Raw genomic sequence first — 24,413 nt, forward strand, 5'->3', positions numbered from 1 at the left:
TACACTGACGCTTTATTATGCTACACTGACACATTATTGTGCTACACTGACACATTATTGTGCTACACTGACGCTTTATTATGCTACACTGACGCTTTGTGCTACACTGACACATTATTGTGCTACACTGACACATTATTGTGCTACACTGACACATTATTGTCAGCATAGTTGCTGATCCCTGTATTCCCTGTATTATATAGCATAGCATATTAGTATCCTCCATGTGCTTTAGACACGAGATCCCTCGTAGGCCTTTGGCTTGGAGTGACGTCATGGGCATACACATGGGCAGTGATCCCTTTGTCCCGCCCTCACTCAGCGGCAGACCGTCTAGGCGTAAACAGGCTAGGTAACTGTGGCTCCATCTCCCATCTCAGTCTGACAATATATCTACCATCCTACAAGTGTGTCTACTTTCAACCTGTGATATCTCCATTCAAGAACCCTTACGATAAATGGTGCCAGCGGTGAGCCTGTAATTCTGACGATTACAGCGATTTCTGGAGATAAAGTTGTCGACCAGCAAGACGGCCATTTCGTGTGACCAGTAGGCCTACCGACTACCGAGATTCACCCAGCCAGCTACCTCAAGCCAGCTACTCTACCAGCTTCTACATTATTCACTGGTCAGTCTCTTTGTATTAGTGTTTCCTGCTTTTTTGCATTACTCCCGAGGGGTTGACCCGAGTTTGCAAAATAAGCCAGCTTCCAGTCTGTGGTGGGGGAGTCAGAACACCCGAGTCCAGTCCAGCCTAGCCTACTCCATCCAATTATTTTGCCTGCCAAGCCAGCTTCCACCCCTGCTGTGCTCATCGTGTGAAGTTATCAAGCTATTCTGTGTGAAGGGTTAAGATAAGCCAGCTAGCAACTAACCCAGGTGTCTTACCCCAGTACTCAGGCAAGCCACGTGACTAGTCTTCATCGCTTGTGATTCAAGTTCCAAGCATTCTGAGTGCTCCTTGTCATCCTTGTGGTGTTGTAGTATTTCGTGGGTTTCTTCTAAGCCAGCCGGCTTAGAATTATCTTCGCGGCAGTGTGGGTTTTCTCAGTGAGGCTTACGACGTTCAACCCATAAGCCCAGCCACTCACGATCACGTGTGTCGCACCATTGCCGGTCTCAGACGCCTCGCTCAGCCATTACCCACAAACCCAACTACAGTCGGCCATTACAACTCACCTACCTCATCAGTGTTTTGGTGCATTGCTAAGGGTTGTAGCACCATATTTTAAGGACCACATAGGGGGTCAAGAGCTAGAGTGTGTTCGCGCCATCTTTAAAAGCCTCCTGTGTGTTGTCTCTCGCCGATTTAAGCGCAATTCTACGATCATCTGTGCAGAGGACAGCAGCAAGACGATATAAACAATCCATCAATCTCATTTTTTCAAGTGTTACAGCTATAATATTTTTTTTTTAGAGACATTTGCGAGTGTTGAGACATTTCTTTTGTGTTCCCAGTGAATTTTTCTCTTAGTGACATTCAGTGACTCTTGATCAGACTCAGTGTTTATCATGTACTGATTGCATAAATTTCTTTTAATCTCCTTAATTCAGTGTTAATTTTCGTGCATTATTTTATATCTGTTGTGTTGTGTTTCTTTTTATACACACTTGAAGTAAGTACTTAGTGTTTCCTTTGTTGTGTGTGCAACATATGAGCAGTATAGAACTTGTGTTTAAACTTCAGAATTCCAGTGAATTAACTCAGTAAATTTTTCACCTCATATTCTGCATCACAACTCAGTGTTGTCTGTTATTTTTTTTTCTTCCTAGCAATTGTGTATTTTTGTTTGTTCCCTGTGTGTTGAACATTCTTGTGTTCATATTTTTCCATTCAGCCAGTGTTTAATTTGTCTTATTTCCACAGACAATAGTGCCATTTTTAAAGCTCCAGCAAGAAATCTGTTTACAAAATTTTTTTAAAAACATCAAGTTTCATTGCAAGAAAATTCTAGTACTGAGTTTATGTTGATGTTTTGTGCTCTGCATCACTGTAAGTGTTGTATTTCTTTTTGTTGTGTGTTTTAGCACCTATTATTTTTCATATTTTATTGAACAAATTCACTCTTAGTGCAATTTTTAAGTTCTCCTTCTAAAGTAAATTGTTCTTTTGCTTGTTGTTTAAGTGCAGTTAAGAGTTAAAGTGTTCATTCCTTGATATATTTCTTTTCTTGTGTGTTATAATTTTTATTATTGCACATAGACTCATTTTGCAATAATTCTTGTGCAAATATTGTGTTGCTATTAAAGTTTTTCTTGCAGAAAATTTTATGCAGTGTTGTGCAATACAGTTTATTACAGTGCAGTTTCTTATGCTCTGTTCTGTGCATAGTATTTTATTCTGTCTGTCATTTTATTTTTTTTTAATTTCAGTGAATTGTGTGTTTGTTTTAATTTTTGCACAAGTTTATTGAGTCCATTTTATCATTTTATTGTGTATTTCCTTGTTGCATTGAAAGTAAAGAAAACTCACTGTGCCATTTATTCAATTTAAAGTAAAAGTTGAGAATATTAGATTTGAGCAAAGTAAAAGTTCTCTTGATTTTCAGTGTTTGTTAAGTTGCATATTATTCTTGTGTGAGTTCTTTGCTTACTGTGTAACTTGTCAATTTTTAATTACTTATGCAGAATAGTTAAGCATTTTCTTCCATTTAAGTTCACTGTGTTGTGTGTTCCTCAGTTATCATTTTCTTTGTTCTCTAAATTCTAGTTTTTACATTTTGGCAAACATGTCTCAAGTTTTCTCTAGCGATGCCTCAGCACTTGCTGCTAGTACAACCATTAATGTGTCAGCCCAAAATTCGAGTAACTCCGTATCAAACGATAGACATACTCAGACTTCTGGCCTGCGTAACTTCACTCGTGATCCGTATGATGCTATGCCATTATTCAATGGTGATCCAGACAACCTTGAAGGTTGGTTTACTGCAGTTAGAGCCAGAGCTGACGCTTCAGTTGATGGTCCCCCTTCTGAGAGTCTTTTAATAAGTATCGGAAAGGAGAGTCTAGCCCGTTCTTCAGCTGCCTCAAATGTATTTAAATTAATTCGTATGAAGGACTTCCAAGATCTGACCAGGTGGCAAGATTATGAACAGTTAATTCGCAATTATCTTGAACCAGTGCGAGAAACCGATCCGTTCGTTGTTCTCAAAGAATTAGTTTGCACAGCCCCGAGACCAGAAGAGTCATTAGAGGAGTTTGCTCTTCGTCTCAATAACCTAATGTCCTCATTTGTTAAAGCAGGCCGAAATTCAAGATATCTTAACGATAGTGATAAACCAGCCCTTGATGGGTTTGCCAGATTAGCTGCCTTTGGAGTCGTTAAACAACTAATGCCACCGACATCTAAGTATGTGTACAATTCAAGTCCGCTAGATGCTAATATGGGACCGCTTAAAGCTCTAATCCATGTACGAAATTTGTGTCCCGAGGGATCCTTCCCTTATCGTAGGTCTATGCCAAACACCTTGTCCAATCCTGTACCTCCTTTAGTTTGTGCTACTACCAAACCTCCCAACCGCAATCACTCACGCTCATCATCCAAAGCAAGTGTTAAGAGCTATCATTCCCGTAACACCCATAGTACGTACAGTAACCACAGTCAAATAATTTGCTACAATTGTGGTTTCCGTGGCCATATCGCTAGTAATTGTTATGCCAGTTACCCTAAGAAGCGTCGTACTGATGATGAGTACCAGTCAGATCTTCCCTACTGTACTCATCATAGAATTCATGGACATGATACATCTGAGTGCAATGCGCTCTACAATATGCGGTACTCTAGATCTTTCCATGGCCGTTCCAACCGCAGAGCCAGGAGAGGAAACAGACGTCGTGGTTCACAGTCTAATCAGAACCAGGCTCATTCTTCCAATTCGGGGGAATTAGAGCGCCCCAGTCAAACCGCCCAATGGTGACGGTAAGTGATAATGAGTACGCCATCCCCGTTCACAATTCCTTTGAAGCCTTAAGCAGTCTCGAGAATGACAATCCTGCTGATGATGTGGCTTCACACGTCTCTGACGTAGAGGAATTTGGGGATGAAGTAGAAGATGCTTTATCCGATGATAACTCAACTTCCTGTTTGCATATGAGTTCTAATGCAACGATTGGTCCATTAGTACAAGCTTCTGTCCATAATGCGCCCGTTCATGTGTTCATGGACTCTGGTGCGCAAGTTAATATCATTAGGTCTAGCTTGTTTAAAGAGAAGCGGTTACGACGTATCCTCCTCGTTGAACCAACTACTGTAACCTTCCTTGGTGGAGTAGCTGGTTCTCTTCTGCGAGTCCGAGGTCAGACTTCACTCACCTTTACTATCCAAGGCAGAGACTTTACTGCTGTTTTTCTTGTTGTCGACCAGATTGCTTTCCCTGGTGACCTTCTTCTGGGATTTGCTTCCATGCGAGACTTACGCATTGTGCTCGACCCGTACCGATGGCATGCCCAAATAGATGACTTAATCGTTCCATTCTGGGGTTACCAGCTTGGATCAGAAATCTGTCATACTGCTGCAGAGTATGATGTACGCATTAAGTCCTTACAAGCCAATGCAATTTCCAGTAGCGTACCCAAGCGGTCAGGCACTGGTAATTCTGTCACTCCCCATTAGTGTTCCACCTATACCTTCAGACTTGCAGGATAGTGTTCCGTTGCCTCAAGTGTCCGAGGACACTCAGACTGCCTTGAGTGCACAGCCTATCCCTGCAATGACTGCTAGTTCGAGTAGTAGTTTCTCCACAGGGGATGCCTTGTCAGAAAACGATTACTTGGAACTAGTAATGCCATCTCTTGTTGATGTCACATGCCGTTTGCAGAAAGACGTCTCTGTTGCGGCTAGTGCTCTCACTAGAGTGTCTGTTGTTGTTCCTAATGTTCCAGATGGTGATACCGTCCTAGTTGACAGTGATTCCTGCAAGGTCAAAGGTTTATTTGTTGAACCTTCCTTACACATTGTAAGAGACAGTAAGATCCATTTACTCCTTGCTAACACTTTGGGTCACAGTGCTCGTCTCAGAGCAAATACCAACCTCGTTGACCTAGTTCACTATCCTTACCCTGTTCAAGTACAGGATGACGTGTCACCTGACCAGTGGGTCGGTGCTATTTCTACCGGGGAGACCTCATCCACTTCTCCGGATCAATCTGTTTCACCAGTTGAGGAGAAAGACTTAGCTCCTACTGACTTCCCAGACGAAGTCAAGCGTTTGTTGACTCTGTTGAACAAACGTCGTAAAGCTATTGCCTTACCAGGTGAGAAGATGGGTATAACGAACTTATTGTCCCATCGTATTCCACTTGAACCTGGTACTAGACCTATTTACATACCTGCGTACAGAATGCCTCATTCACAAGTTGCTGTCGCAGAGGAACTGATCAATCAAATGCTCAATGATGGAGTTATTGCACATAGCAATTCACCCTGGAATGCGCCCTTGATCCTAGTGCCTAAGAAGGATGGCACTTGGCGCCCGGTGATTGACTTTAGGAAGTTAAACGCGAAAACCATTCCAGATCGTTTCCCACTTCCTGTACTAGGTGACCTTTTACGCAATATCGGAGATAACAAAGTCTTCTCGACCCTAGACTTGTTACAAGGGTTTTGGCAAGTCCCTCTTCACGAGGACAGCCAAGAGTTAACAGCTTTCTCCACTCCCACAGGTCATTATCATTTCCTCCGTATGGCGTTTGGATTACGATCGTCTCCTATCACGTTCTCTAGACTCATGACCAATATCTTTAGAGGTCTGATAGGTAAAGCACTTATGGTGTACTTAGACGACGTAATCGTCATGTCCGAAGACGTGGACACACATCTGAAAAGACTTGATACAGTACTTGGAAAGCTTGAAGAAGCAAATTTAAAGATCAAACTGTCTAAATGCCAATTTTTCAGATCAGAAATTAAGTTTCTTGGTCACGTAGTCACTCCTAGAGGGGTTACGACTGACCAAAGTAAAGTAACAGCAGTATTAAATTTTCCAACTCCCAAAACCGCTGATGCCGTAAGATCCTTTGTGGGCTTAGCAGGTTTTTATAGATCTTTCATTGCTAATTTTTCTTCCATAGCTGCTCCTCTAACTGAGTTGCTTAAGAAAGATGCTCCTTTTAGTTGGACCTTCCGTCAAGAAACAGCATTCCAAACTCTAAAAGAAAAGCTAACATCTGCTCCCATTTTGAAATTCCCAGATTTTTCTAAGCCCTTCTATCTGACAACTGATGCTAGTTCCATTGGCATAGGTGCCGTACTAGCTCAGAAGACTGATAGCAAGTACAACGCAGTTGCATTTGCTAGCCGAGTCCTTACGAAGGCTGAACGTAATTATACAGTAACGGAGCAAGAAGCTTTAGCAATAGTATGGTCTTTAAAGCACTTCCGAGACATCATTTACCAGTACCCTGTTCATGTCTTGACAGATCATGCGCCACTGATACCTTTATTCCAGAACAAACAGCCTACTGGAAGGTTAGCCAGATGGTCCTTGACTATCCAAGAGTTCAATCCCACTTTTGAACATTTACCTGGCAAGTCAAATGTAGTCGCAGATGCTTTATCGCGACACGTTAGTGTAGTTACTGCAGATCCTCCATTTACTGTCGAGGATGTCAAAACTGCACAAAGAATAGATCCCATGTGGTCTGGTGTGATTCGATTCCTTCTCCAGGAAGATCCCATTCTTACTGTAAAGCCACCAGCACCCATTAGTGACTTTGTAATGAGTCAGGAATTACTGTATCGAACAGCCGAGTTGGGTACTCCAAGCAGAAGAGTTTACCAGTTAGTAATTCCACAGTCACTAGTGAACGTAGCTCTACAGCTAGTTCATGATGCACCAGGTGTTGCACACCCTGGTATGGATCGTTCGGTGAAACAAGCCAGAATGAAATACTTTTGGCCACGTATGGCAACTGACATTTCCGAGTATGTTAAGAAATGTAGTGTCTGTATGCAGCATAAAGGAAATGTCAATGGTCCTAACCCAATCCAAGTGTACCCAACCACTAGCGAACCGTGGGAAAGAGTTGCCCTTGATTTGTTAACTAATTTTAAATGTTCCCTCCAAGGCAACAAACATCTGTGTGTTATGGTAGACCATTTCACCAGATATTGTGAGCTAGTTCCTATTGCAGATAAGACTGCAGAGACAGTAGCTAAAGCGTTTAAAGAACGCATTATCTGCAGGCATACCACCCCAAAGTCCTTAGTAACAGATAATGGAGGTGAATTCTGTAATGAGGTTCTTGAAAATTTGTGTACTTTATACAAGATCTCTAAATCCACCATTGTTCCTCATCATCCTGCCAGCAATGGGTTAGCCGAAAGAACAAATAAGAAAGTACTTGATGTTCTGAGAGCCACTATCAACCCCAATAGTGAAACTTGGGATGAAGTTATACCAGATGTCCAGTGTGCCATAAATTCTGCTTACAATGCTTCCATAGGTGATACTCCACATTATGCATTGTATGGTGTAGACAAGCGTTTACCCTATGAGTTGTTATATTCTACTCCGAAACCTAATTACAACCCTGATGATTTCGTAGCAACTCGTACCAGCTTAGCTCAAAGTGTTTTTAGAAGAATCCGTGAAACACTTCATAAATCAACAGCAGAATTTACAAGAGTCGCAAACACTCGAGCAAAGCCATCTAAAATCAAAGTAGGTTCGAGAGTTATGCTGATTAACTTTAACAAAACGTCTGCAATGCCAAAGCTTGATCAAAAGTTTGTCGGACCTTATCGAGTAGTTGAACATATCACTGGAAATAAGTATAAGGTTAGAGAAATTAGTACTGGCAAATACAAAGAATCGCATTTAGATCATATGAAATTAGTATGCGATGTTGAGGATATTGCTACCCAGACTAATGTGACAGATTCTGACAATCCTCCTGATCCTGTACTCTCTATCTCAGATACTCAGTCAGATACTCAACCTGAATGTCGTTACTCCTTGCGTACTCGACAAGTAATGAGAAACCCGCAAGTATCTTTTGTAGATATTCCTTCAAATCTCTCTCAGTCAAGGCATGTGTTGGCCATTGCAGAGGAATTCGATCCTCCCAGAGATGATAACCATTCTGCATATGTAAACCTTACCCTCGCAGAATTGGGTTTAAATGTACATAGTCTGTATAATTAGATGTCCGAGATGAATGAAAGTGTCAACTGTGTGTTTATTATTAGCTGATCAGTTTGTCAGAAATTTTCGTGTTCACGTTCCCTCCGTATTCTGAGAATTAACAGTCTAGATTTGTGTGCACCGAATCTGCCTTTCTGTTAAACACTTCTTTGTATATATTTATTCTTCCTCAGAATCCGTAGAGTGCATGAATACAGATCGATCGATCAATTCCATCCATATTGTATAATGAATTGTTCTTATAGTTTGTAATGCATTATGTTAACACCCTCTATGTAATGTCCATTATGATACCATCCATTAGTTCTAAGATATATATGAATTTGTTATTGTATAGAATCAGCCCAGATCCGCCTGCCTGTTCAGCCTATAGATAGTAGTGTATGTCGGGACGACATACGTAACATGACCGAGCTGTCAGCATAGTTGCTGATCCCTGTATTCCCTGTATTATATAGCATAGCATATTAGTATCCTCCATGTGCTTTAGACACGAGATCCCTCGTAGGCCTTTGGCTTGGAGTGACGTCATGGGCATACACATGGGCAGTGATCCCTTTGTCCCGCCCTCACTCAGCGGCAGACCGTCTAGGCGTAAACAGGCTAGGTAACTGTGGCTCCATCTCCCATCTCAGTCTGACAATATATCTACCATCCTACAAGTGTGTCTACTTTCAACCTGTGATATCTCCATTCAAGAACATTATTGTGCTACACTGACACATTATTGTGCTACACTGACACATTATTGTGCTACACTGACTGCAGTGTTGTTATAAAATATCTAAAATATTACTATAATAATATCATAAGATTGGTATATTTCTATAATATTGCTATAATATTGCTATAATATTGCTATAATATTGCTATAATATTACTATAATATTGCTATAATATTGCTATAATATTGCTATAATATTACTATAATATTGCTATAATATTGCTATAATATTGCTATAATATTGCTATAATATTGCTATAATATTACTATAATATTGCTATAATATTGCTATAATATTGCTATAATATTGCTATAATATTGCTATAATATTGCTATAATATTGCTATAATATTACTATAATATTGCTATAATATTGCTATAATATTGCTATACTATTGCTATAATATTGCTATAATATTGCTATAATATTACTATAATATTGCTATAATATTGCTATAATATTGCTATAATATTGCTATAATATTGCTATAATATTACTATAATATTGCTAAAATATTGCTATAATATTGCTATAATATTGCTATAATATTGCTATAATATTGCTATAATATTACTATAATATTGCTATAATATTGCTATAATATTGCTATAATATTGCTATAATATTGCTATAATATTGCTATAATATTGCTATAATATTGCTATAATATTACTATAATATTGCTATAATATTGCTATAATATTGCTATAATATTGCTATAATATTGCTATAATATTACTATAATATTGCTATAATATTGCTATAATATTGCTATAATATTGCTATAATATTGCTATAATATTGCTATAATATTGCTATAACATTAATATTGCTATAATATTAATATTGCTATAATATTGCTATAATATTGCTATAATATTGCTATAATATTGCTATAATATTGCTATAATATTACTATAATATTGCTATAATATTGCTATAATATTGCTATAATATTGCTATAATATTGCTATAATATTGCTATAATATTGCTATAACATTAATATTGCTATAATATTAATATTGCTATAATATTGCTATAATATTGCTATAATATTGCTATAATATTGCTATGCTATAATATTGCTATAATATTGCTATAATATTGCTATAATATTGCTATAATATTGACTAATATTGCATAATATTGCTATAACATAATACTAATATTACTATAATATTGCTATAATATTGCTATAATATTGCTATAATATTGCTATAATATTGCTATAATATTGCTATAATATTACTATAATATTGCCATAATATTGCCTATAATATTGCTATAATATTGTATAATATTGCTATAATTATTGCTATAATATTACTATAATATTGCTATAATATTGCTATAATATTGCTATAATATTGCTATAATATTGCTATAATATTGCTATAACATTAATATTGCCATAATATTAATATTGTATAATATTGCTATAATATTCTATAACATTAATATTGCTATAACATTAATCATTGCTATAATAGTGCTATAATATTACTATAAATTGTATAATATTGCTATAATATTGCTATAATATTGCTATAATATTGCTATAATATTGCTATAATATTACTATAATATTGCTATAATATTGCTATAATATTGCTATAATATTGCTATAATATTGCTATAATATTGCTATAATATTGCTATAATATTACTATAATATTGCTATAATATTGCTATAATATTGCTATAATATTGCTATAATATTGCTATAATATTGCTATAATATTGCTATAACATTAATATTGCTATAATATTAATATTGCTATAATATTGCTATAATATTAATATTGCTATAATATTAATATTGCTATAATATTGCTATAATATTGCTATAACATTAATATTGCTATAATATTAATATTGCTATAATATTGCTATAATATTGCTATAACATTAATATTGCTATAACATTAATATTGCTATAATATTGCTATAATATTGCTATAATATTGCTATAATATTGCTATAACATTAATATTGCTATAATATTAATATTGCTATAATATTGCTATAATATTAATATTGCTATAATATTAATATTGCTATAATATTGCTATAATATTGCTATAACATTAATATTGCTATAATATTAATATTGCTATAATATTGCTATAATATTGCTATAATATTACTATAATATTGCTATAATATTGCTATAATATTGCTATAATATTGCTATAATATTGCTATAATATTACTATAATATTGCTATAATATTGCTATAATATTGCTATAATATTACTATAATATTGCTATAATATTGCTATAATATTGCTATAATATTGCTATAATATTGCTATAATATTGCTATAACATTAATATTGCTATAATATTAATATTGCTATAATATTAATATTGCTATAATATTGCTATAATATTGCTATAATATTGCTATAATATTGCTATAATATTACTATAATATTGCTATAATATTGCTATAATATTGCTATAATATTGCTATAATATTGCTATAATATTGCTATAATATTGCTATAATATTACTATAATATTGCTATAATATTGCTATAATATTGCTATAATATTGCTATATTACTATAATATTGCTATAATATTGCTATAATATTGCTATAATATTGCTATAATATTGCTATAATATTGCTATAATATTAATATTGCTATAATATTAATATTGCTATAACATTAATATTGCTATAATATTGCTATAATATTGCTATAACGTTAATATTGCTATAATATTAATATTGCTATAATATTGCTATAATATTGCTATAACATTAATATTGCTATAACATTAATATTGCTATAATAGTGCTATAATATTGCTATAATATTGCTATAATATTGCTATAATATTACTATAATATTGCTATAATATTGCTATAATATTGCTATAATATTGCTATAATATTGCTATAATATTGCTATAATATTGCTATAATATTGCTATAATATTGCTATAATATTGCTATAATATTGCTATAATATTACTATAATATTGCTATAATATTGCTATAATATTGCTATAATATTGCTATAATATTGCTATAATATTGCTATAATATTACTATAATATTGCTATAATATTGCTATAATATTGCTATAATATTGCTATAATATTACTATAATATTGCTATAATATTGCTATAATATTGCATAATATTGCTATAATAGCTTATAATAATATTGCTATAATATTGCTATAATATTAATATTGCTATAACATTAATATTGCTATAATATTGCTATAATATTGCTATAACATTAATATTGCTATAATATTAATATTGCTATAATATTGCTATAATATTGCTATAACATTAATATTGCTATAACATTAATATTGCTATAATAGTGCTATAATATTGCTATAATATTGCTATAATATTGCTATAATATTACTATAATATTGCTATAATATTGCTATAATATTGCTATAATATTGCTATAATATTACTATAATATTGCTATAATATTGCTATAATATTGCTATAATATTGCTATAATATTGCTATAATATTGCTATAATATTACTATAATATTGCTATAATATTGCTATAATATTGCTATAATATTGCTATAATATTGCTGTAATATTGCTATAATATTGCTATAACATTAATATTGCTATAATATTGCTATAATATTGCTATAATATTGCTGTAATATTGCTATAATATTGCTATAACATTAATATTGCTATAATATTGCTATAATATTGCTATAATATTACTATAATATTGCTATAATATTGCTATAATATTGCTATAATATTGCTATTATATTGCTATAATATTGCTATAATATTGCTATAATATTACTATAATATTGCTATAATATTGCTATAATATTGCTATAATATTGCTATAATAATATTGCTATAATATTGCTATAATATTGCTATAACATTAATATTGCTATAATATTGCTATAATATTAATATTGCTATAACATTAATATTGCTATAATATTGCTATAATATTAATATTGCTATAATATTAATATTGCTATAATATTGCTATAATATTGCTATAATATTGCTATAATATTGATATTGCTATAATATTAATATTGCTATAATATTAATATTGCTGTAACATTAATATTGCTATAATATTGCTATAACATTAATATTGCTATAACATTAATATTGCTATAATATTAATATTGCTATAATATTGCTATAACATTAATATTGCTATAATATTAATATTGCTATAATATTGCTATAACATTAATATTGCTATAATATTGCTATAACATTAATATTGCTATAATATTAATATTGCTATAACATTAATATAGCTATAATATTAATATAGCTATAACATTAATATAGCTATAACATTAATATAGCTATAACATGCTTGAGAACATTGGTAATATATGCTGACACACGTTGATATTATGCTTGAATATATCAGGTGAGTATTGCATTATGCAAAGCAGAGGAAATGGGAAGGAACGGTGGAGAGAGAGAGAGAGAGAGAGAGAGAGAGAGAGAGAGAGAGAGAGAGAGAGAGAGAGAGAGAGAGAGAGAGAGAGATGGCATACAACACATAAAGATTGTTTGCACAGGACTATCTTCTGTACTCTCGATGGTAGACTATCTTCTGTTATCTAGATAAATGGTCTCGGAGATTTTAGAGCTAAAGGCTCTCTTCCCACCCTCCAGTCCCTTCTCGCACATACTTAAAACAGGGAGTAAAAAAAAAAAAAAGAAACAATTACCATTTTCGAAAATGTGGGACTGCTTTCGTATTTAGTAGTATTAGTACTATCACTATTACAGCTACTCCTGCTACTTTTCTGACAGTTGAAGTGAAGTATTTTTGAGTATTTTGTATGTTGTGATCATGTCTCTCCAGCTTCTTCTGTCCTCTAAGTTTGTCATGTTTGTTCTCTATGGCGTCTCTTCGTTGTTCATTCTCTTTAGTTCTAGAGTTTGCCTCGCTGCGTGTCTCTGCGCTTCTCTTGGGTGAACCAAGGCCAGTTAATCTTCTCTGTAGTTACGGAATTTCCACCAGTGTGCTGGTGGTCACTGCTCGGAATTTAGCGAGACTAGAAGGCCTCTGAATCATCAGGTGTTTGGTGACAAAGAGACAACAGCAGACAGAAACTTTACTGAGATGATTCTCCTTTGGGTACCTAGCTTCTTTACTGTTACAGAAATCAGGCCAAGAGTTATTCTGTTTCTGCCCTAAGGTATACTACCAGTCCCCAGGATGCGTCCCACTCCAGTCGGCTAACACCCACGTACCTACTTATTGCTAGGTGAACAGGGACAGTAGGTGTAAAGAAACATGCCCAGAGTTTCCACCCGTACCTGAGAATTTAATATATTTAGCTCTGACCACTTCAGAAGGGAGTTTCTTCCAGTGCTCCTCAACTCTGGTCGCCAAACAGCACTAATACCACAGTCGTGTAATGGCTCGCGAAAACGTAATGGCACAACTATAAACAGCTCAATGAAGGGAGTGGAGTTCTGAACCCTTGGCCAGCCAGTGAGATGAGTTCCAACACCACTTCTTTCACTGAATTGCTTCACATATTTTATATACAATACCGACAAGAGGAGGAATTAGACACATGCAACTCCTGGGTATCTTCATTTGAAGACGCTTTGTCTACCCGTGAGTTTTTACTAATTTCAGCTCTGAATTAGAAAGAAGTCAATGGTTGGCGATACGTCTTCAAATATATGTACGCAAGTTTTGCATATATATCACTTTTAGCGTGAAGTTTCACAGCACTGTTAGATGCCGTTGTAACTCCACTCCACTGTTAGATGCCGTTGTAACACTCCACTCCACTGTTAGATGCCGTTGTAACACTCCACTCCACTGTTAGATGCCGTTGTAACTCCACTCCACTGTTAGACGCCGTTGTAACACTCCACTCCACTGTTAGATGCTGTTGCAACACCTCACTCCACTGTTAGATGCTGTTGCAACACCTCACTCCACTGTTAGATGCTGTTGAAACACTCCACTCCACTGTCAGGTGCCGTTGTAACACTCCACTCCACTGTCAGGTGCCGTTGTAACACTCCACTCCACTGTCAGGTGCCGTTGTAACACTCCACTCCACTGTCAGGTGCCGTTGTAACACTCCACTCCACTGTCAGGTGCCGTTGTAACACTCCACTCTACTGTTAGATGCTGTTGCAACACCTCACTCCACTGTCAGGTGCCGTTGTAACACTCCACTCCACTGTCAGGTGCCGTTGTAACACTCCACTCCACTGTCAGGTGCCGTTGTAACACTCCACTCCTCAAATGGATCTTCAGGTTTAAGAATGTCAGAATTATTCAATATCTTCAAGAATGAGATATTTGAGCAGTAAGTATGTAAGTCACTTCTCCCAGCATTATGCTATACTTTCTTCATTTCTGAAGGACTCAGCACATCGAGGGACTCATTACCTCGAACTCCTTATCCTTTTCTACCGTTCTTGTTTGCACTGGACTGATGAAGCTACTGTGTGGCGAAACGTTTCCTCAGTTAAAATTCCCAATTCGGTTTTCTATTCCGTTTATCATAACATCTTGATGGTTTCTACGAGGTAACCTCATAGAAACCATCTGATTCAAGAGTTCTCTTCGCACGGTCTGTTACTAGCTTCAACAGTCTTCATGTTTTTAACTGTCGCAGAATCAGAATTTCGGGTGTACTCACATCTCGTAATTAGAGATCAGACCTGAGCAGCAGAAGTATGTAAAAGGAGGCGGAGGAAAGATGGCTGGGGGGAGGGGGTTGACAAGGGCAATGTACAGTGTTGTTCTTGAGTTTTCTATCGGAAATGTCTTGTATGAAGCCAGATATGTATAGTACATGTGGTTAACACCTGCCCAAGGAATATATTCTCGGTGTATGTACATTTGGGATATATACTGTTATCCCTATTTTATGAATTACAGTGTTTCTCGGTAGTCATAAATAGGTTATGGGCAATTAAATGATGCTGGTGTAGTCGGTAGCCTTGAGACCCAATTAACAAACCAGCCAACATCCATCACTTAGACACATGTGTACACCCGCACACAGGGACGTGTACGTTCTCCACTTGAGCACAGGTGGTGTACCCCTTCCATGTACACGCAGGAACAGCAAAATCAAATCAATCTCCAGGAATATTCAGCTCGACAAATCTCCATCAGGCAGGAACTGTGGTTCATTTTACTGTTAAAACTCGTTAACCAACAACAGCAGGAGAGTAAACATTTTTACATAAAAGGAAAGAGGAAGAATAATTCCGCGAAGCCCTTGAAATTACGACAAAAATCATACAATTTCCAGAGGCAACATACCGCATGTGGCTTCTCCCCTGAATGACTATAGGCTGGTGGGCAAACAATGAGCTTTTTTCAAAAACTGTGTTTTGGCGTCCAGCCTGACGATTTAATGTGACGATATAATGTGACGATATAACGTGACGGCGCAGAATTCAAATCCGTTTGGATGCCACCATCAACCCTTCATTGCAAGTGTCAATGCATAAAGAGAAAAATCGTAATAGATGTTTTGTAGTGGTGAGAGAAGCATCTCTGTGTTCTTTGTGTGCGTATATATATATATATATATATATATATATATATATATATATATATATATATATATATATATACATATATATGTATATATATATATATATATATATATATATATATATATATATATATTATATATATATATATACATATATATATAAATATATATATATATATATATATATATATATATATATATATATGTATATATGTATATATATATATATATATATATATATGGGGTATCAGTTATCTGGGTATTTCTTTATTGCAGACGTTTCGCCATCCAGTGGCTTTGTCAATACAGATTCTAGGACATAATTAGAAGACAGTAGAACTATATACAAAAGACGAGGTAATCAGTCCCTCAGCTTTGGAGTTGGTGTTGAGAACACCGTGGTAGTGGAGAATGTGGAGCAAAGGCAAGGAGACTGGCGGAGAGTGTATAAATCTATAGTGGAGGGAAGGCTGGGTAGGGGTCCGCCTAGGAAAGATTGGAGGGAGGGGGTAAAGGAGGTTTTGTGTGCGAGGGGCTTGGACTTCCAGCAAGCATTCGTGAGCATGTTAGATAGGAATGAATGGAGACAAATGAATGTCATCTTTATACCACCACTCAAACGTAATTTAATACCTAATATTAGGATTAAAGTTAACTCCAAGTGTACACATTGTATACATACTCCTCCCTGTTTATGTATACTGATGAATATAACAATTATACATAACCTGGATATCTTTATTGATGATACATAAGGGAATACAGAAAATAAATATAATGAATACTGGAGATGGTGGAAGAAGGGCAGAGAAAACTTTGAGGTGGTCTGTCCCTCAGCCTTGATGCAAGGTGGTCTGTCCCTTAGCCTTGATGCAAGGTGGTCTGTCCCTTAGCCTTGATGCAAGGTGGTCTGTCCCTTAGCCTTGATGCAAGGTGGTCTGTCCCTCAGCCTTGATGCAAGGTGGTCTGTCCCTCAGCCTTGATGCAAGGTGGTCTGTCCCTCAGCCTTGATGCAAGGTGGTCTGTCCCTCAGCCTTGATGCAAGGTGGTCTGTCCCTCAGCCTTGATGCAAGGTGGTCTGTCTCTTAGCCTTGATGCAAGGTGGTCTGACCCTCAGCCTTGATGCAAGGTGGTTTGTCCCTTAGCCTTGATGCAAGGTGGTCTGTCCCTCAGCCTTGATGCAAGGTGGTCTGTCCCTCAGCCTTGATGCAAGGTGGTCTGTCCCTCAGCCTTGATGCAAGGTGGTATGTCCATCAGCCTTGATGCAAGGTGGTCTGTCCCTCAGCCTTGATGCAAGGTGGTCTGTCCCTCAGCTTTGATGCAAGGTGGTCTGTCCCTCAGCCTTGATGCAAGGTGGTCTATCCCTCAGCCTTGATGCAAGGTGGTCTGTCCCTCAGCCTTGATGCAAGGTGGTCTGTCCCTCAGCCTTGATGCAAGGTGGTCAGTCCCTCAGACTCGTTAAAACATGTTCACTTCCTTGCCCATTATAAACTTAATCTGAATATAATGACGTACAGCTCTCAGTACATGAATAACAACAACGATATACTTCTCAGAATATACACAGAGCCAAGTGGGGATGGCAGCGTCCTGGGCCGGTGCTGGAGGTCACCATCCCACCCTCCCTACGTTAACATGACCACACATGAACACTGTGTGACATGACATCAGTCAGTTATGTCAACACGAGGACCAGATGAGGTGCAGAGAGACGTCAGGGAGATAACACATCTTGTCATAAGCAAATTATATCAACGCAAATTATACCACCCTGATTATCTTGTCATAGGCAGTACAATAATATATATATATATATATATATATATATATATATATATATATATATATATATATATATATATATATATATATATATATGAATATCTAAACAAGAAATCGCTCTCACAAATTCGCGAAGTAAAATTTGCGTCGCAGATTTCGGGTCATCAGTCGTACTTCTTCCACGATGGTCGTCCTACGAATGCGGAATGTGCAGCCTAAGGACGTCACACTGTGCAGGCCGGGGGTTAGGACACCGTGCAGGCCGGGCGTCATGACACCGTGCAGGCCAGGGGTCATGACACCGTTCAGGCCGGGCGTCATGACACCGTACAGGCCGGGGGTCGTGACACCGTGCAGGCCAGGGGTCATGACACCGTGCAAGCCGGGCGTCATGACACCGAGCAGGCCAGGAGTCATGACACCGAGCAGGCCAGGAGTCATGACACCGAGCAGGCCAGGGGTCAGGACACCGAGCAGGCCAGGGGTCATGACACCTAGCAGGCCAGGGGTCATGACACCGTGCAGGCCGGGGGTCATGACACCGAGCAGGCCAGGGGTCATGACACCGTTCAGGCCGGGCGTCATGACACCGTGCAAACCAAGGGTCAGGACACCGAGGAGGCCAGGGGTCATGACACCGAGCAGGCCGCGGGTCAGGACACCGTGCAGGGCAGGGTAGAGAGAGAGAGAGAGAGAGAGAGAGAGAGAGAGAGAGAGAGAGAGAGAGAGAGAGAGTGAGAGAGAGAGAGAGATTCTAAATTGTGAGATACACAGTTGCCTCACGTCTTGCAAGGTGGGGACCCGGACAGTATGTGAAACTCCCCAGGGAACCAGACACACACATAAAGATAAATGGGGGAGGACTCTGTATGTGGTGAGCTATGTTGCTGGACACAGCATGTGGCATGTGTGTGGTGTTTGTGTGTGTGTATGTGTGTGTGTATGTGTGTGTGTGTGTGTGTCTGTCTGTCTGTTTCTGCGTCTGTGTACTCACCTAGTTGTGGTTACAAGGGTCGCATATATTTTTCAGTGGGGGTATGTTGCATCACCTGCCAAGTCTTTTGCTATGTTGTGCTATACTGTGGAGCTCAGCATATGCTATGTTGTGCTATACTGTGGAGCTCAGCATATGCTATGTTGTGCTATACTGTGGAGCTCAGCATATGCTATGTTGTGCTATACTATGGAGCTCAGCATATGCTATGTTGTGGTGGTGGGGTTTATTATGTGCTGTATGTGTGTTCTAGGTTGTAATGCTAAGTAGATATACTATGCTGCATGGTAGATTTATATTGCCGTCTACTAATATACATTATGTTTATATTTGCAACTCTAGAGAGAATTATTAAAACGACAGATAACGACAAGTTGAAGGTTTTGAGACTATAAAGCTCTACACAGAGCGTAAAAGTGATATGACGAAGCTTTACGCACAGCGGTACTATGACATGATAAAGCTCTACTTAGAGATGTGACATGATGAAGCTCTACTTAGAGCGAAATGTGACATGATGAAGTTCTACTGAGAGCGAAAAGTGACATGATAAAGCTCTACTCAGAGCGAAAAGTGACATGAAAAAGCTCTACTCAGAGCTAAACGTGACATGATAAACTTCTACTCGGAGATAAATATGACATGATAAAGCTCTACTTAGAGATGTGACATGATAAAGCTCTATCCAGAAAGAATTATGACATGAAAAAGTTGACTAGCACCGGGTACTGCCAAGCGGATTATCCGGGTCACACCCGGATGTTGTTATCCGGGTAGGAACCCCTTTTATAACAGCAACGGAAGTAGTAGTTCCGGGAACCATCGTCTGTTATCAAGCAACGGTAAACCGTTGAGGGGCCCGCCTGTTATTAGGCAACAGGAATGGCAAACGGGACTCCCTTGTAATTCTCCGGGGATCTGTTGTGATTACTGTTATCAGGAACTTGTTATAGGATTATGGGTGGTAAGATGTCATGTGTGGTGGTGGTGGTGGTGGTGATAGTGGTGGTGTTGGTGTTGGTGGTGGTGGTGGTGTTGGTGGTGGTGTTAGTGGTGCTGGTGGTGGTGTTGGTGGTGGATGGTGGTTGGTGTAGGTGTTGTTGTGTGGTGGATGAGTGGTAGTAGGTGGTGGTGGTAGGTGGTGGTGGTGGTTGTGGTTGTTGTTGGAGTGGTGATAGTAATGGTGGTTGTTGTGGTGGTGATGGTAGTGGTGGTTGTGGTGGTGGGGGTAGTAGTGATAGTGTTTGTAGTAGTGGTGGTTGTAGTTGTGGTGGTAGAAGTGATGGTAGTAATGATGGTAGTAGTGTTGGTAGAAGTGGTGGTAGTAGTGATGGTAATACTGATAGTTGTAGTGGTGGTAGTAGTGATGGTAGTAGTGTTGGTGGTAGTGATGGTAGTAGTGATGATGTGTGAGTGGAGTAGTAGTGGCATGTGGATGGAGTAGGTATGGTATAGTGTGGTAGTAGTGTTGGTATAGGTGTTGGTAGTGATGGTGTGGCAGTAGCAGTGTGGCAGTGTGGAGCAGTGTTGGTAGTACTGGTGGTAGTGGTTAGGTGGTGGTGGTAGTAGTGTTGGTAGTAGTGTTGGTAGTAGTGATGGTAGTACTGCTGGTAGTAGTGGTGGTGGTAGTGTTGGTAGTAGTGATGGTAGTACTGCTGGTAGTAGTGGTGGTGGTAGTGTTGGTAGTAGTGATGGTAGAAGTAGTAGTGGTAGTAGTGGTGGTAGTAGTGGTGGTAGTAATGGTGGTAGGTGTGGTGGAAGATAGGGCAGTAATTGCTATGTTACAACGTGACGAAGGAGAGAGAGAGAGAGAGAGAGAGAGAGAGAGAGAGAGAGAGAGAGAGAGAGAGAGAGAGAGAGAGAGAGAGAGAGAGAGAGAGAGGATCTTCCTATCCTCTTTAACTCTGTGGTTCATCAATTTCACTTCTTCCACTGCATTGCTCTACCGCATTCCTCCTCATCTCTCTTTCTTGCCTTCTTCCACCTCCTGCCTTACTCTCCCATCTCTTCCCCATTCGTAATATCACAGTCCCCATCTTTCTCACAGTTCCATTCTTTCTACTTTATTCTCCTTGAATTTCTCCCTCCTCTCTTCTTCCTACTTTCGTCAACTGCACATCAAAAGGCCGACACATCTTCATTAAAAGGCGATATTACTGAGACTGTTGTTAATTAAATGGGTTTTATTGCAAAACCATTTTTAAAGAACACATACGACATCCGATCTTTTTTTTCCATTAATGAGACAGGCTCCCTCTACAAAAAAACAATTTAAAGATCATTAGGGATTGATGCCTAATTACATATTGATCCCTTATGACCCAGAGGGGCTACGGTCTTCCCTAATTACCCAAGACTGGGCGAGTGCTTCATAAAATTGGTCACGTGACAGGCATATTCCTATACCTGGTTGACCGGACGAGGTCATTAACTCGTAATTAGTGAGTGGTGGAGGTCATTAACTCGTAATTAAAGGGGTGATTATGTTCTGTGCGGTTATGTGGAACTAGAGAACGTGCTTAGAGTGCAAAGTGTGTTGTTAGAGGCGTATAGGGGAAGGGAAGAGAGTGAGTGAGAGAGAGAGAGAGAGAGAGAGAGAGAGAGAGAGAGAGAGAGAGAGAGAGAGAGAGAGAGAGAGAGAGAGAGAGAGAGTTACCCTAACTTTGTCAAACCCTGTGTAAAGAGAGAGAGAGGGGGGCGGGTAATTCTCATCATGTATCCGATTTGTATTGATAAAGCCACTGGATGGCGAAACATCTGTAAATAAAGATACCCAGATGTTGCACATGTGTCTAATTCGTCAATATGACAGGTGTTGACCTTGGATTCTAAGATCAAAATAACAGAATGTTATTTTCGGTCAATTCCCGTCATTTATAGTGAATTAAGACAAAATAAACTGAAAGGATACTGAGAGGAAATTTATGTTCAGTATAATAGAGTAACTCTGGTTCAATTCTGTTCAAGTAGTTCACTGATGTTCCGAACTCTGCTTAGGTCACTACCAAACCAGTTGAGTAATGCTGAGCCTCCATGAGAGGTCATGTGAGGCTAGGGGAGGTCATCAGAGGCCAAGTCAGGATAGGTCAACAGCAGTTATGAAACACGTGGTGCCTGCTGACCCCGTGTGCTTATCACCCCCAGCGCGACAAAGTGTACACGCTCTGATGAACAAGAATTTGCATATCAAGCGGCAGTAGGCGCCGGTATATTGTATTAATGCGAGGCCACCCACCGCTTGCCCGGTACTAGTTCACTCCTGTGTGTGTGTGTGTGTGTGTGTGTGTGTGTGTGTGTGTGTGTGTGTGTGTGTGTGTGTGTGTGTGTGTGTGTGTGTATGATCGTTACTCACGACCTTCAAGAGTCAGTATGGAGGGCTGGCAGGTAATAATTAAAAGTGTCAGCTTTTGTTATTTAGCAAAACTGGACGCATCAGCAGTGTGCTGCTTCCCTGTTTTTAGATGACAGTTACACAGTGGGAACAAAAGCTAGCTACATATTCCCTCTCATATTCCACCACGAAGAATGGGCTGCATACAGTGTTGAAACCTACCAGTCTGAGCTGGTAGATCTGAGTTGGACGCCGAGGATTCCACCAGGTATTCCAATGAGGTTTCCACAGCTATACGGCAGCTCCAGAGGTTCCGTTCTAGCCTCATGCGAAGCCTGCTAAGGAAGTACTGACTTTCCTTGTCGCGAGACGTCAATCCAGCCTCATCCAAGACAAACCGGCAGCAACACCCACGAGGGATTAATCTAAACGCTGGAACACACAGACTCAAAGCAATCCCAAGTTGGATCATTAGGAGGCAACCGGAGCAGGAGTGGGACAGACATCTTGGGTGGAACACCCAGACAGGCGAACTTTTGCCAAGTTATAATCAAACAGATTTCTCAAGGGGGGATGCTGGCGTAGGGATCTTGATCCAAGGAACTGAAGTTGCCCTTCCACCACTCCCCCTTCCCTTGATTAAATCTCGTTACCTTCCATTCGCCAAGAATATACTGTTACATTAGCTGTAACAGCAGATAGAAGTCCGGCTACCTGGCCTCCAGCAGGCAGAAGCTCTGTTACATGACCTCCAGCAGGCAGAAGCTCTACTACCTGTCCTCCAGCAAGCAGGAGCTCTATTTCCTGTCCTCCAGCAAGCAGCTCTTCCATTTGGCCGCATAAGTGGTTTCCAGCAGGTATAAGTCATGCTACCTCTCCTCCAGCAGATAGAAGTCCAACTATCTGGTCTCCTGCAGGCAGAAGACCTGCTACCTGGCCTTCGACCTGGCCCCCAGAGAGTCGAGAACCTGCAATAAGTCCTCCAGCGGGTAGAAGGCCCCAGACATCCAGTATACTGGTGATTGTGGACCGATTAATTGGCTTTTGGGGACTAGGAAATCATCAAAGAATCGCAGTGCTGCCCTCCCCCGGCAATTTAGCACTATAGCCTCGTCTCACAGCTGACGAAATTTGAGCATTCACTGAAACAGAGTAAGCTTTATATACAGTCAGCTTTCTCATAAAGTTCCTCTGTATACAGCTGTATATAGAGCTGTATAAGAGAGCTGCCTGTATATAAAGGAGCTTTGTAACAGAGCTTCCTGTGAGAGGAACTGGGGAAGAAACTTGAAATGCAGTAATGAAAAGAAATCCTTGGAATTTTGGGGAGTAAATCAATAGAAAACTTCGCCAAGAAAGAAAGAAAAAACTGAGGAACGAAGAACAGAGCAACTCGAAAGAAGCTGATGCCATTATCTGGGAAGTTAGGTACAATGGGGATAATTAAAGAAAACAGAGTAAGAAATTTTGCTTCAGGGAAATTTGCCAACTGATTTCATTTTGCATCTTTGGTGAGTGTTTCAACGTGTGTGTGTGTGTGTGTGTGTGTGTGTGTGTGTGTGTGTGTTAGTTAGTTAGTTACCATTTTGTCCTAGGCACATGTCGATTTGACACTAGGCCTGTTGTGTGTAGGTGTGTGTGTAGGTGTGTGTAGGTGTGTGTGTAGGTGTGTGTGTAGGTGTGTGTGTAGGTGTGTGTAGGTGTGTGTGTAGGTGTGTGTGTAGGTGTACTCACCTATTTGTACTCACCTATTTGTGGTTGCAGGGGTGTGTGTGTGTGTGTACTCACCTAGTTGTACCCACCTAGTTGTGGTTGCAGGTGTCGATTCACAGCTCCTGGCCCCGCCTGTTCACTGGCCGCTACTCGGTCACTCTTCCTGCTCCATGAGCTGTA

This window comes from Cherax quadricarinatus, chromosome 29 (genome assembly GCF_038502225.1).
Source record: "Cherax quadricarinatus isolate ZL_2023a chromosome 29, ASM3850222v1, whole genome shotgun sequence".
In the NCBI taxonomy this organism is placed as follows: domain Eukaryota; kingdom Metazoa; phylum Arthropoda; class Malacostraca; order Decapoda; family Parastacidae; genus Cherax; species Cherax quadricarinatus.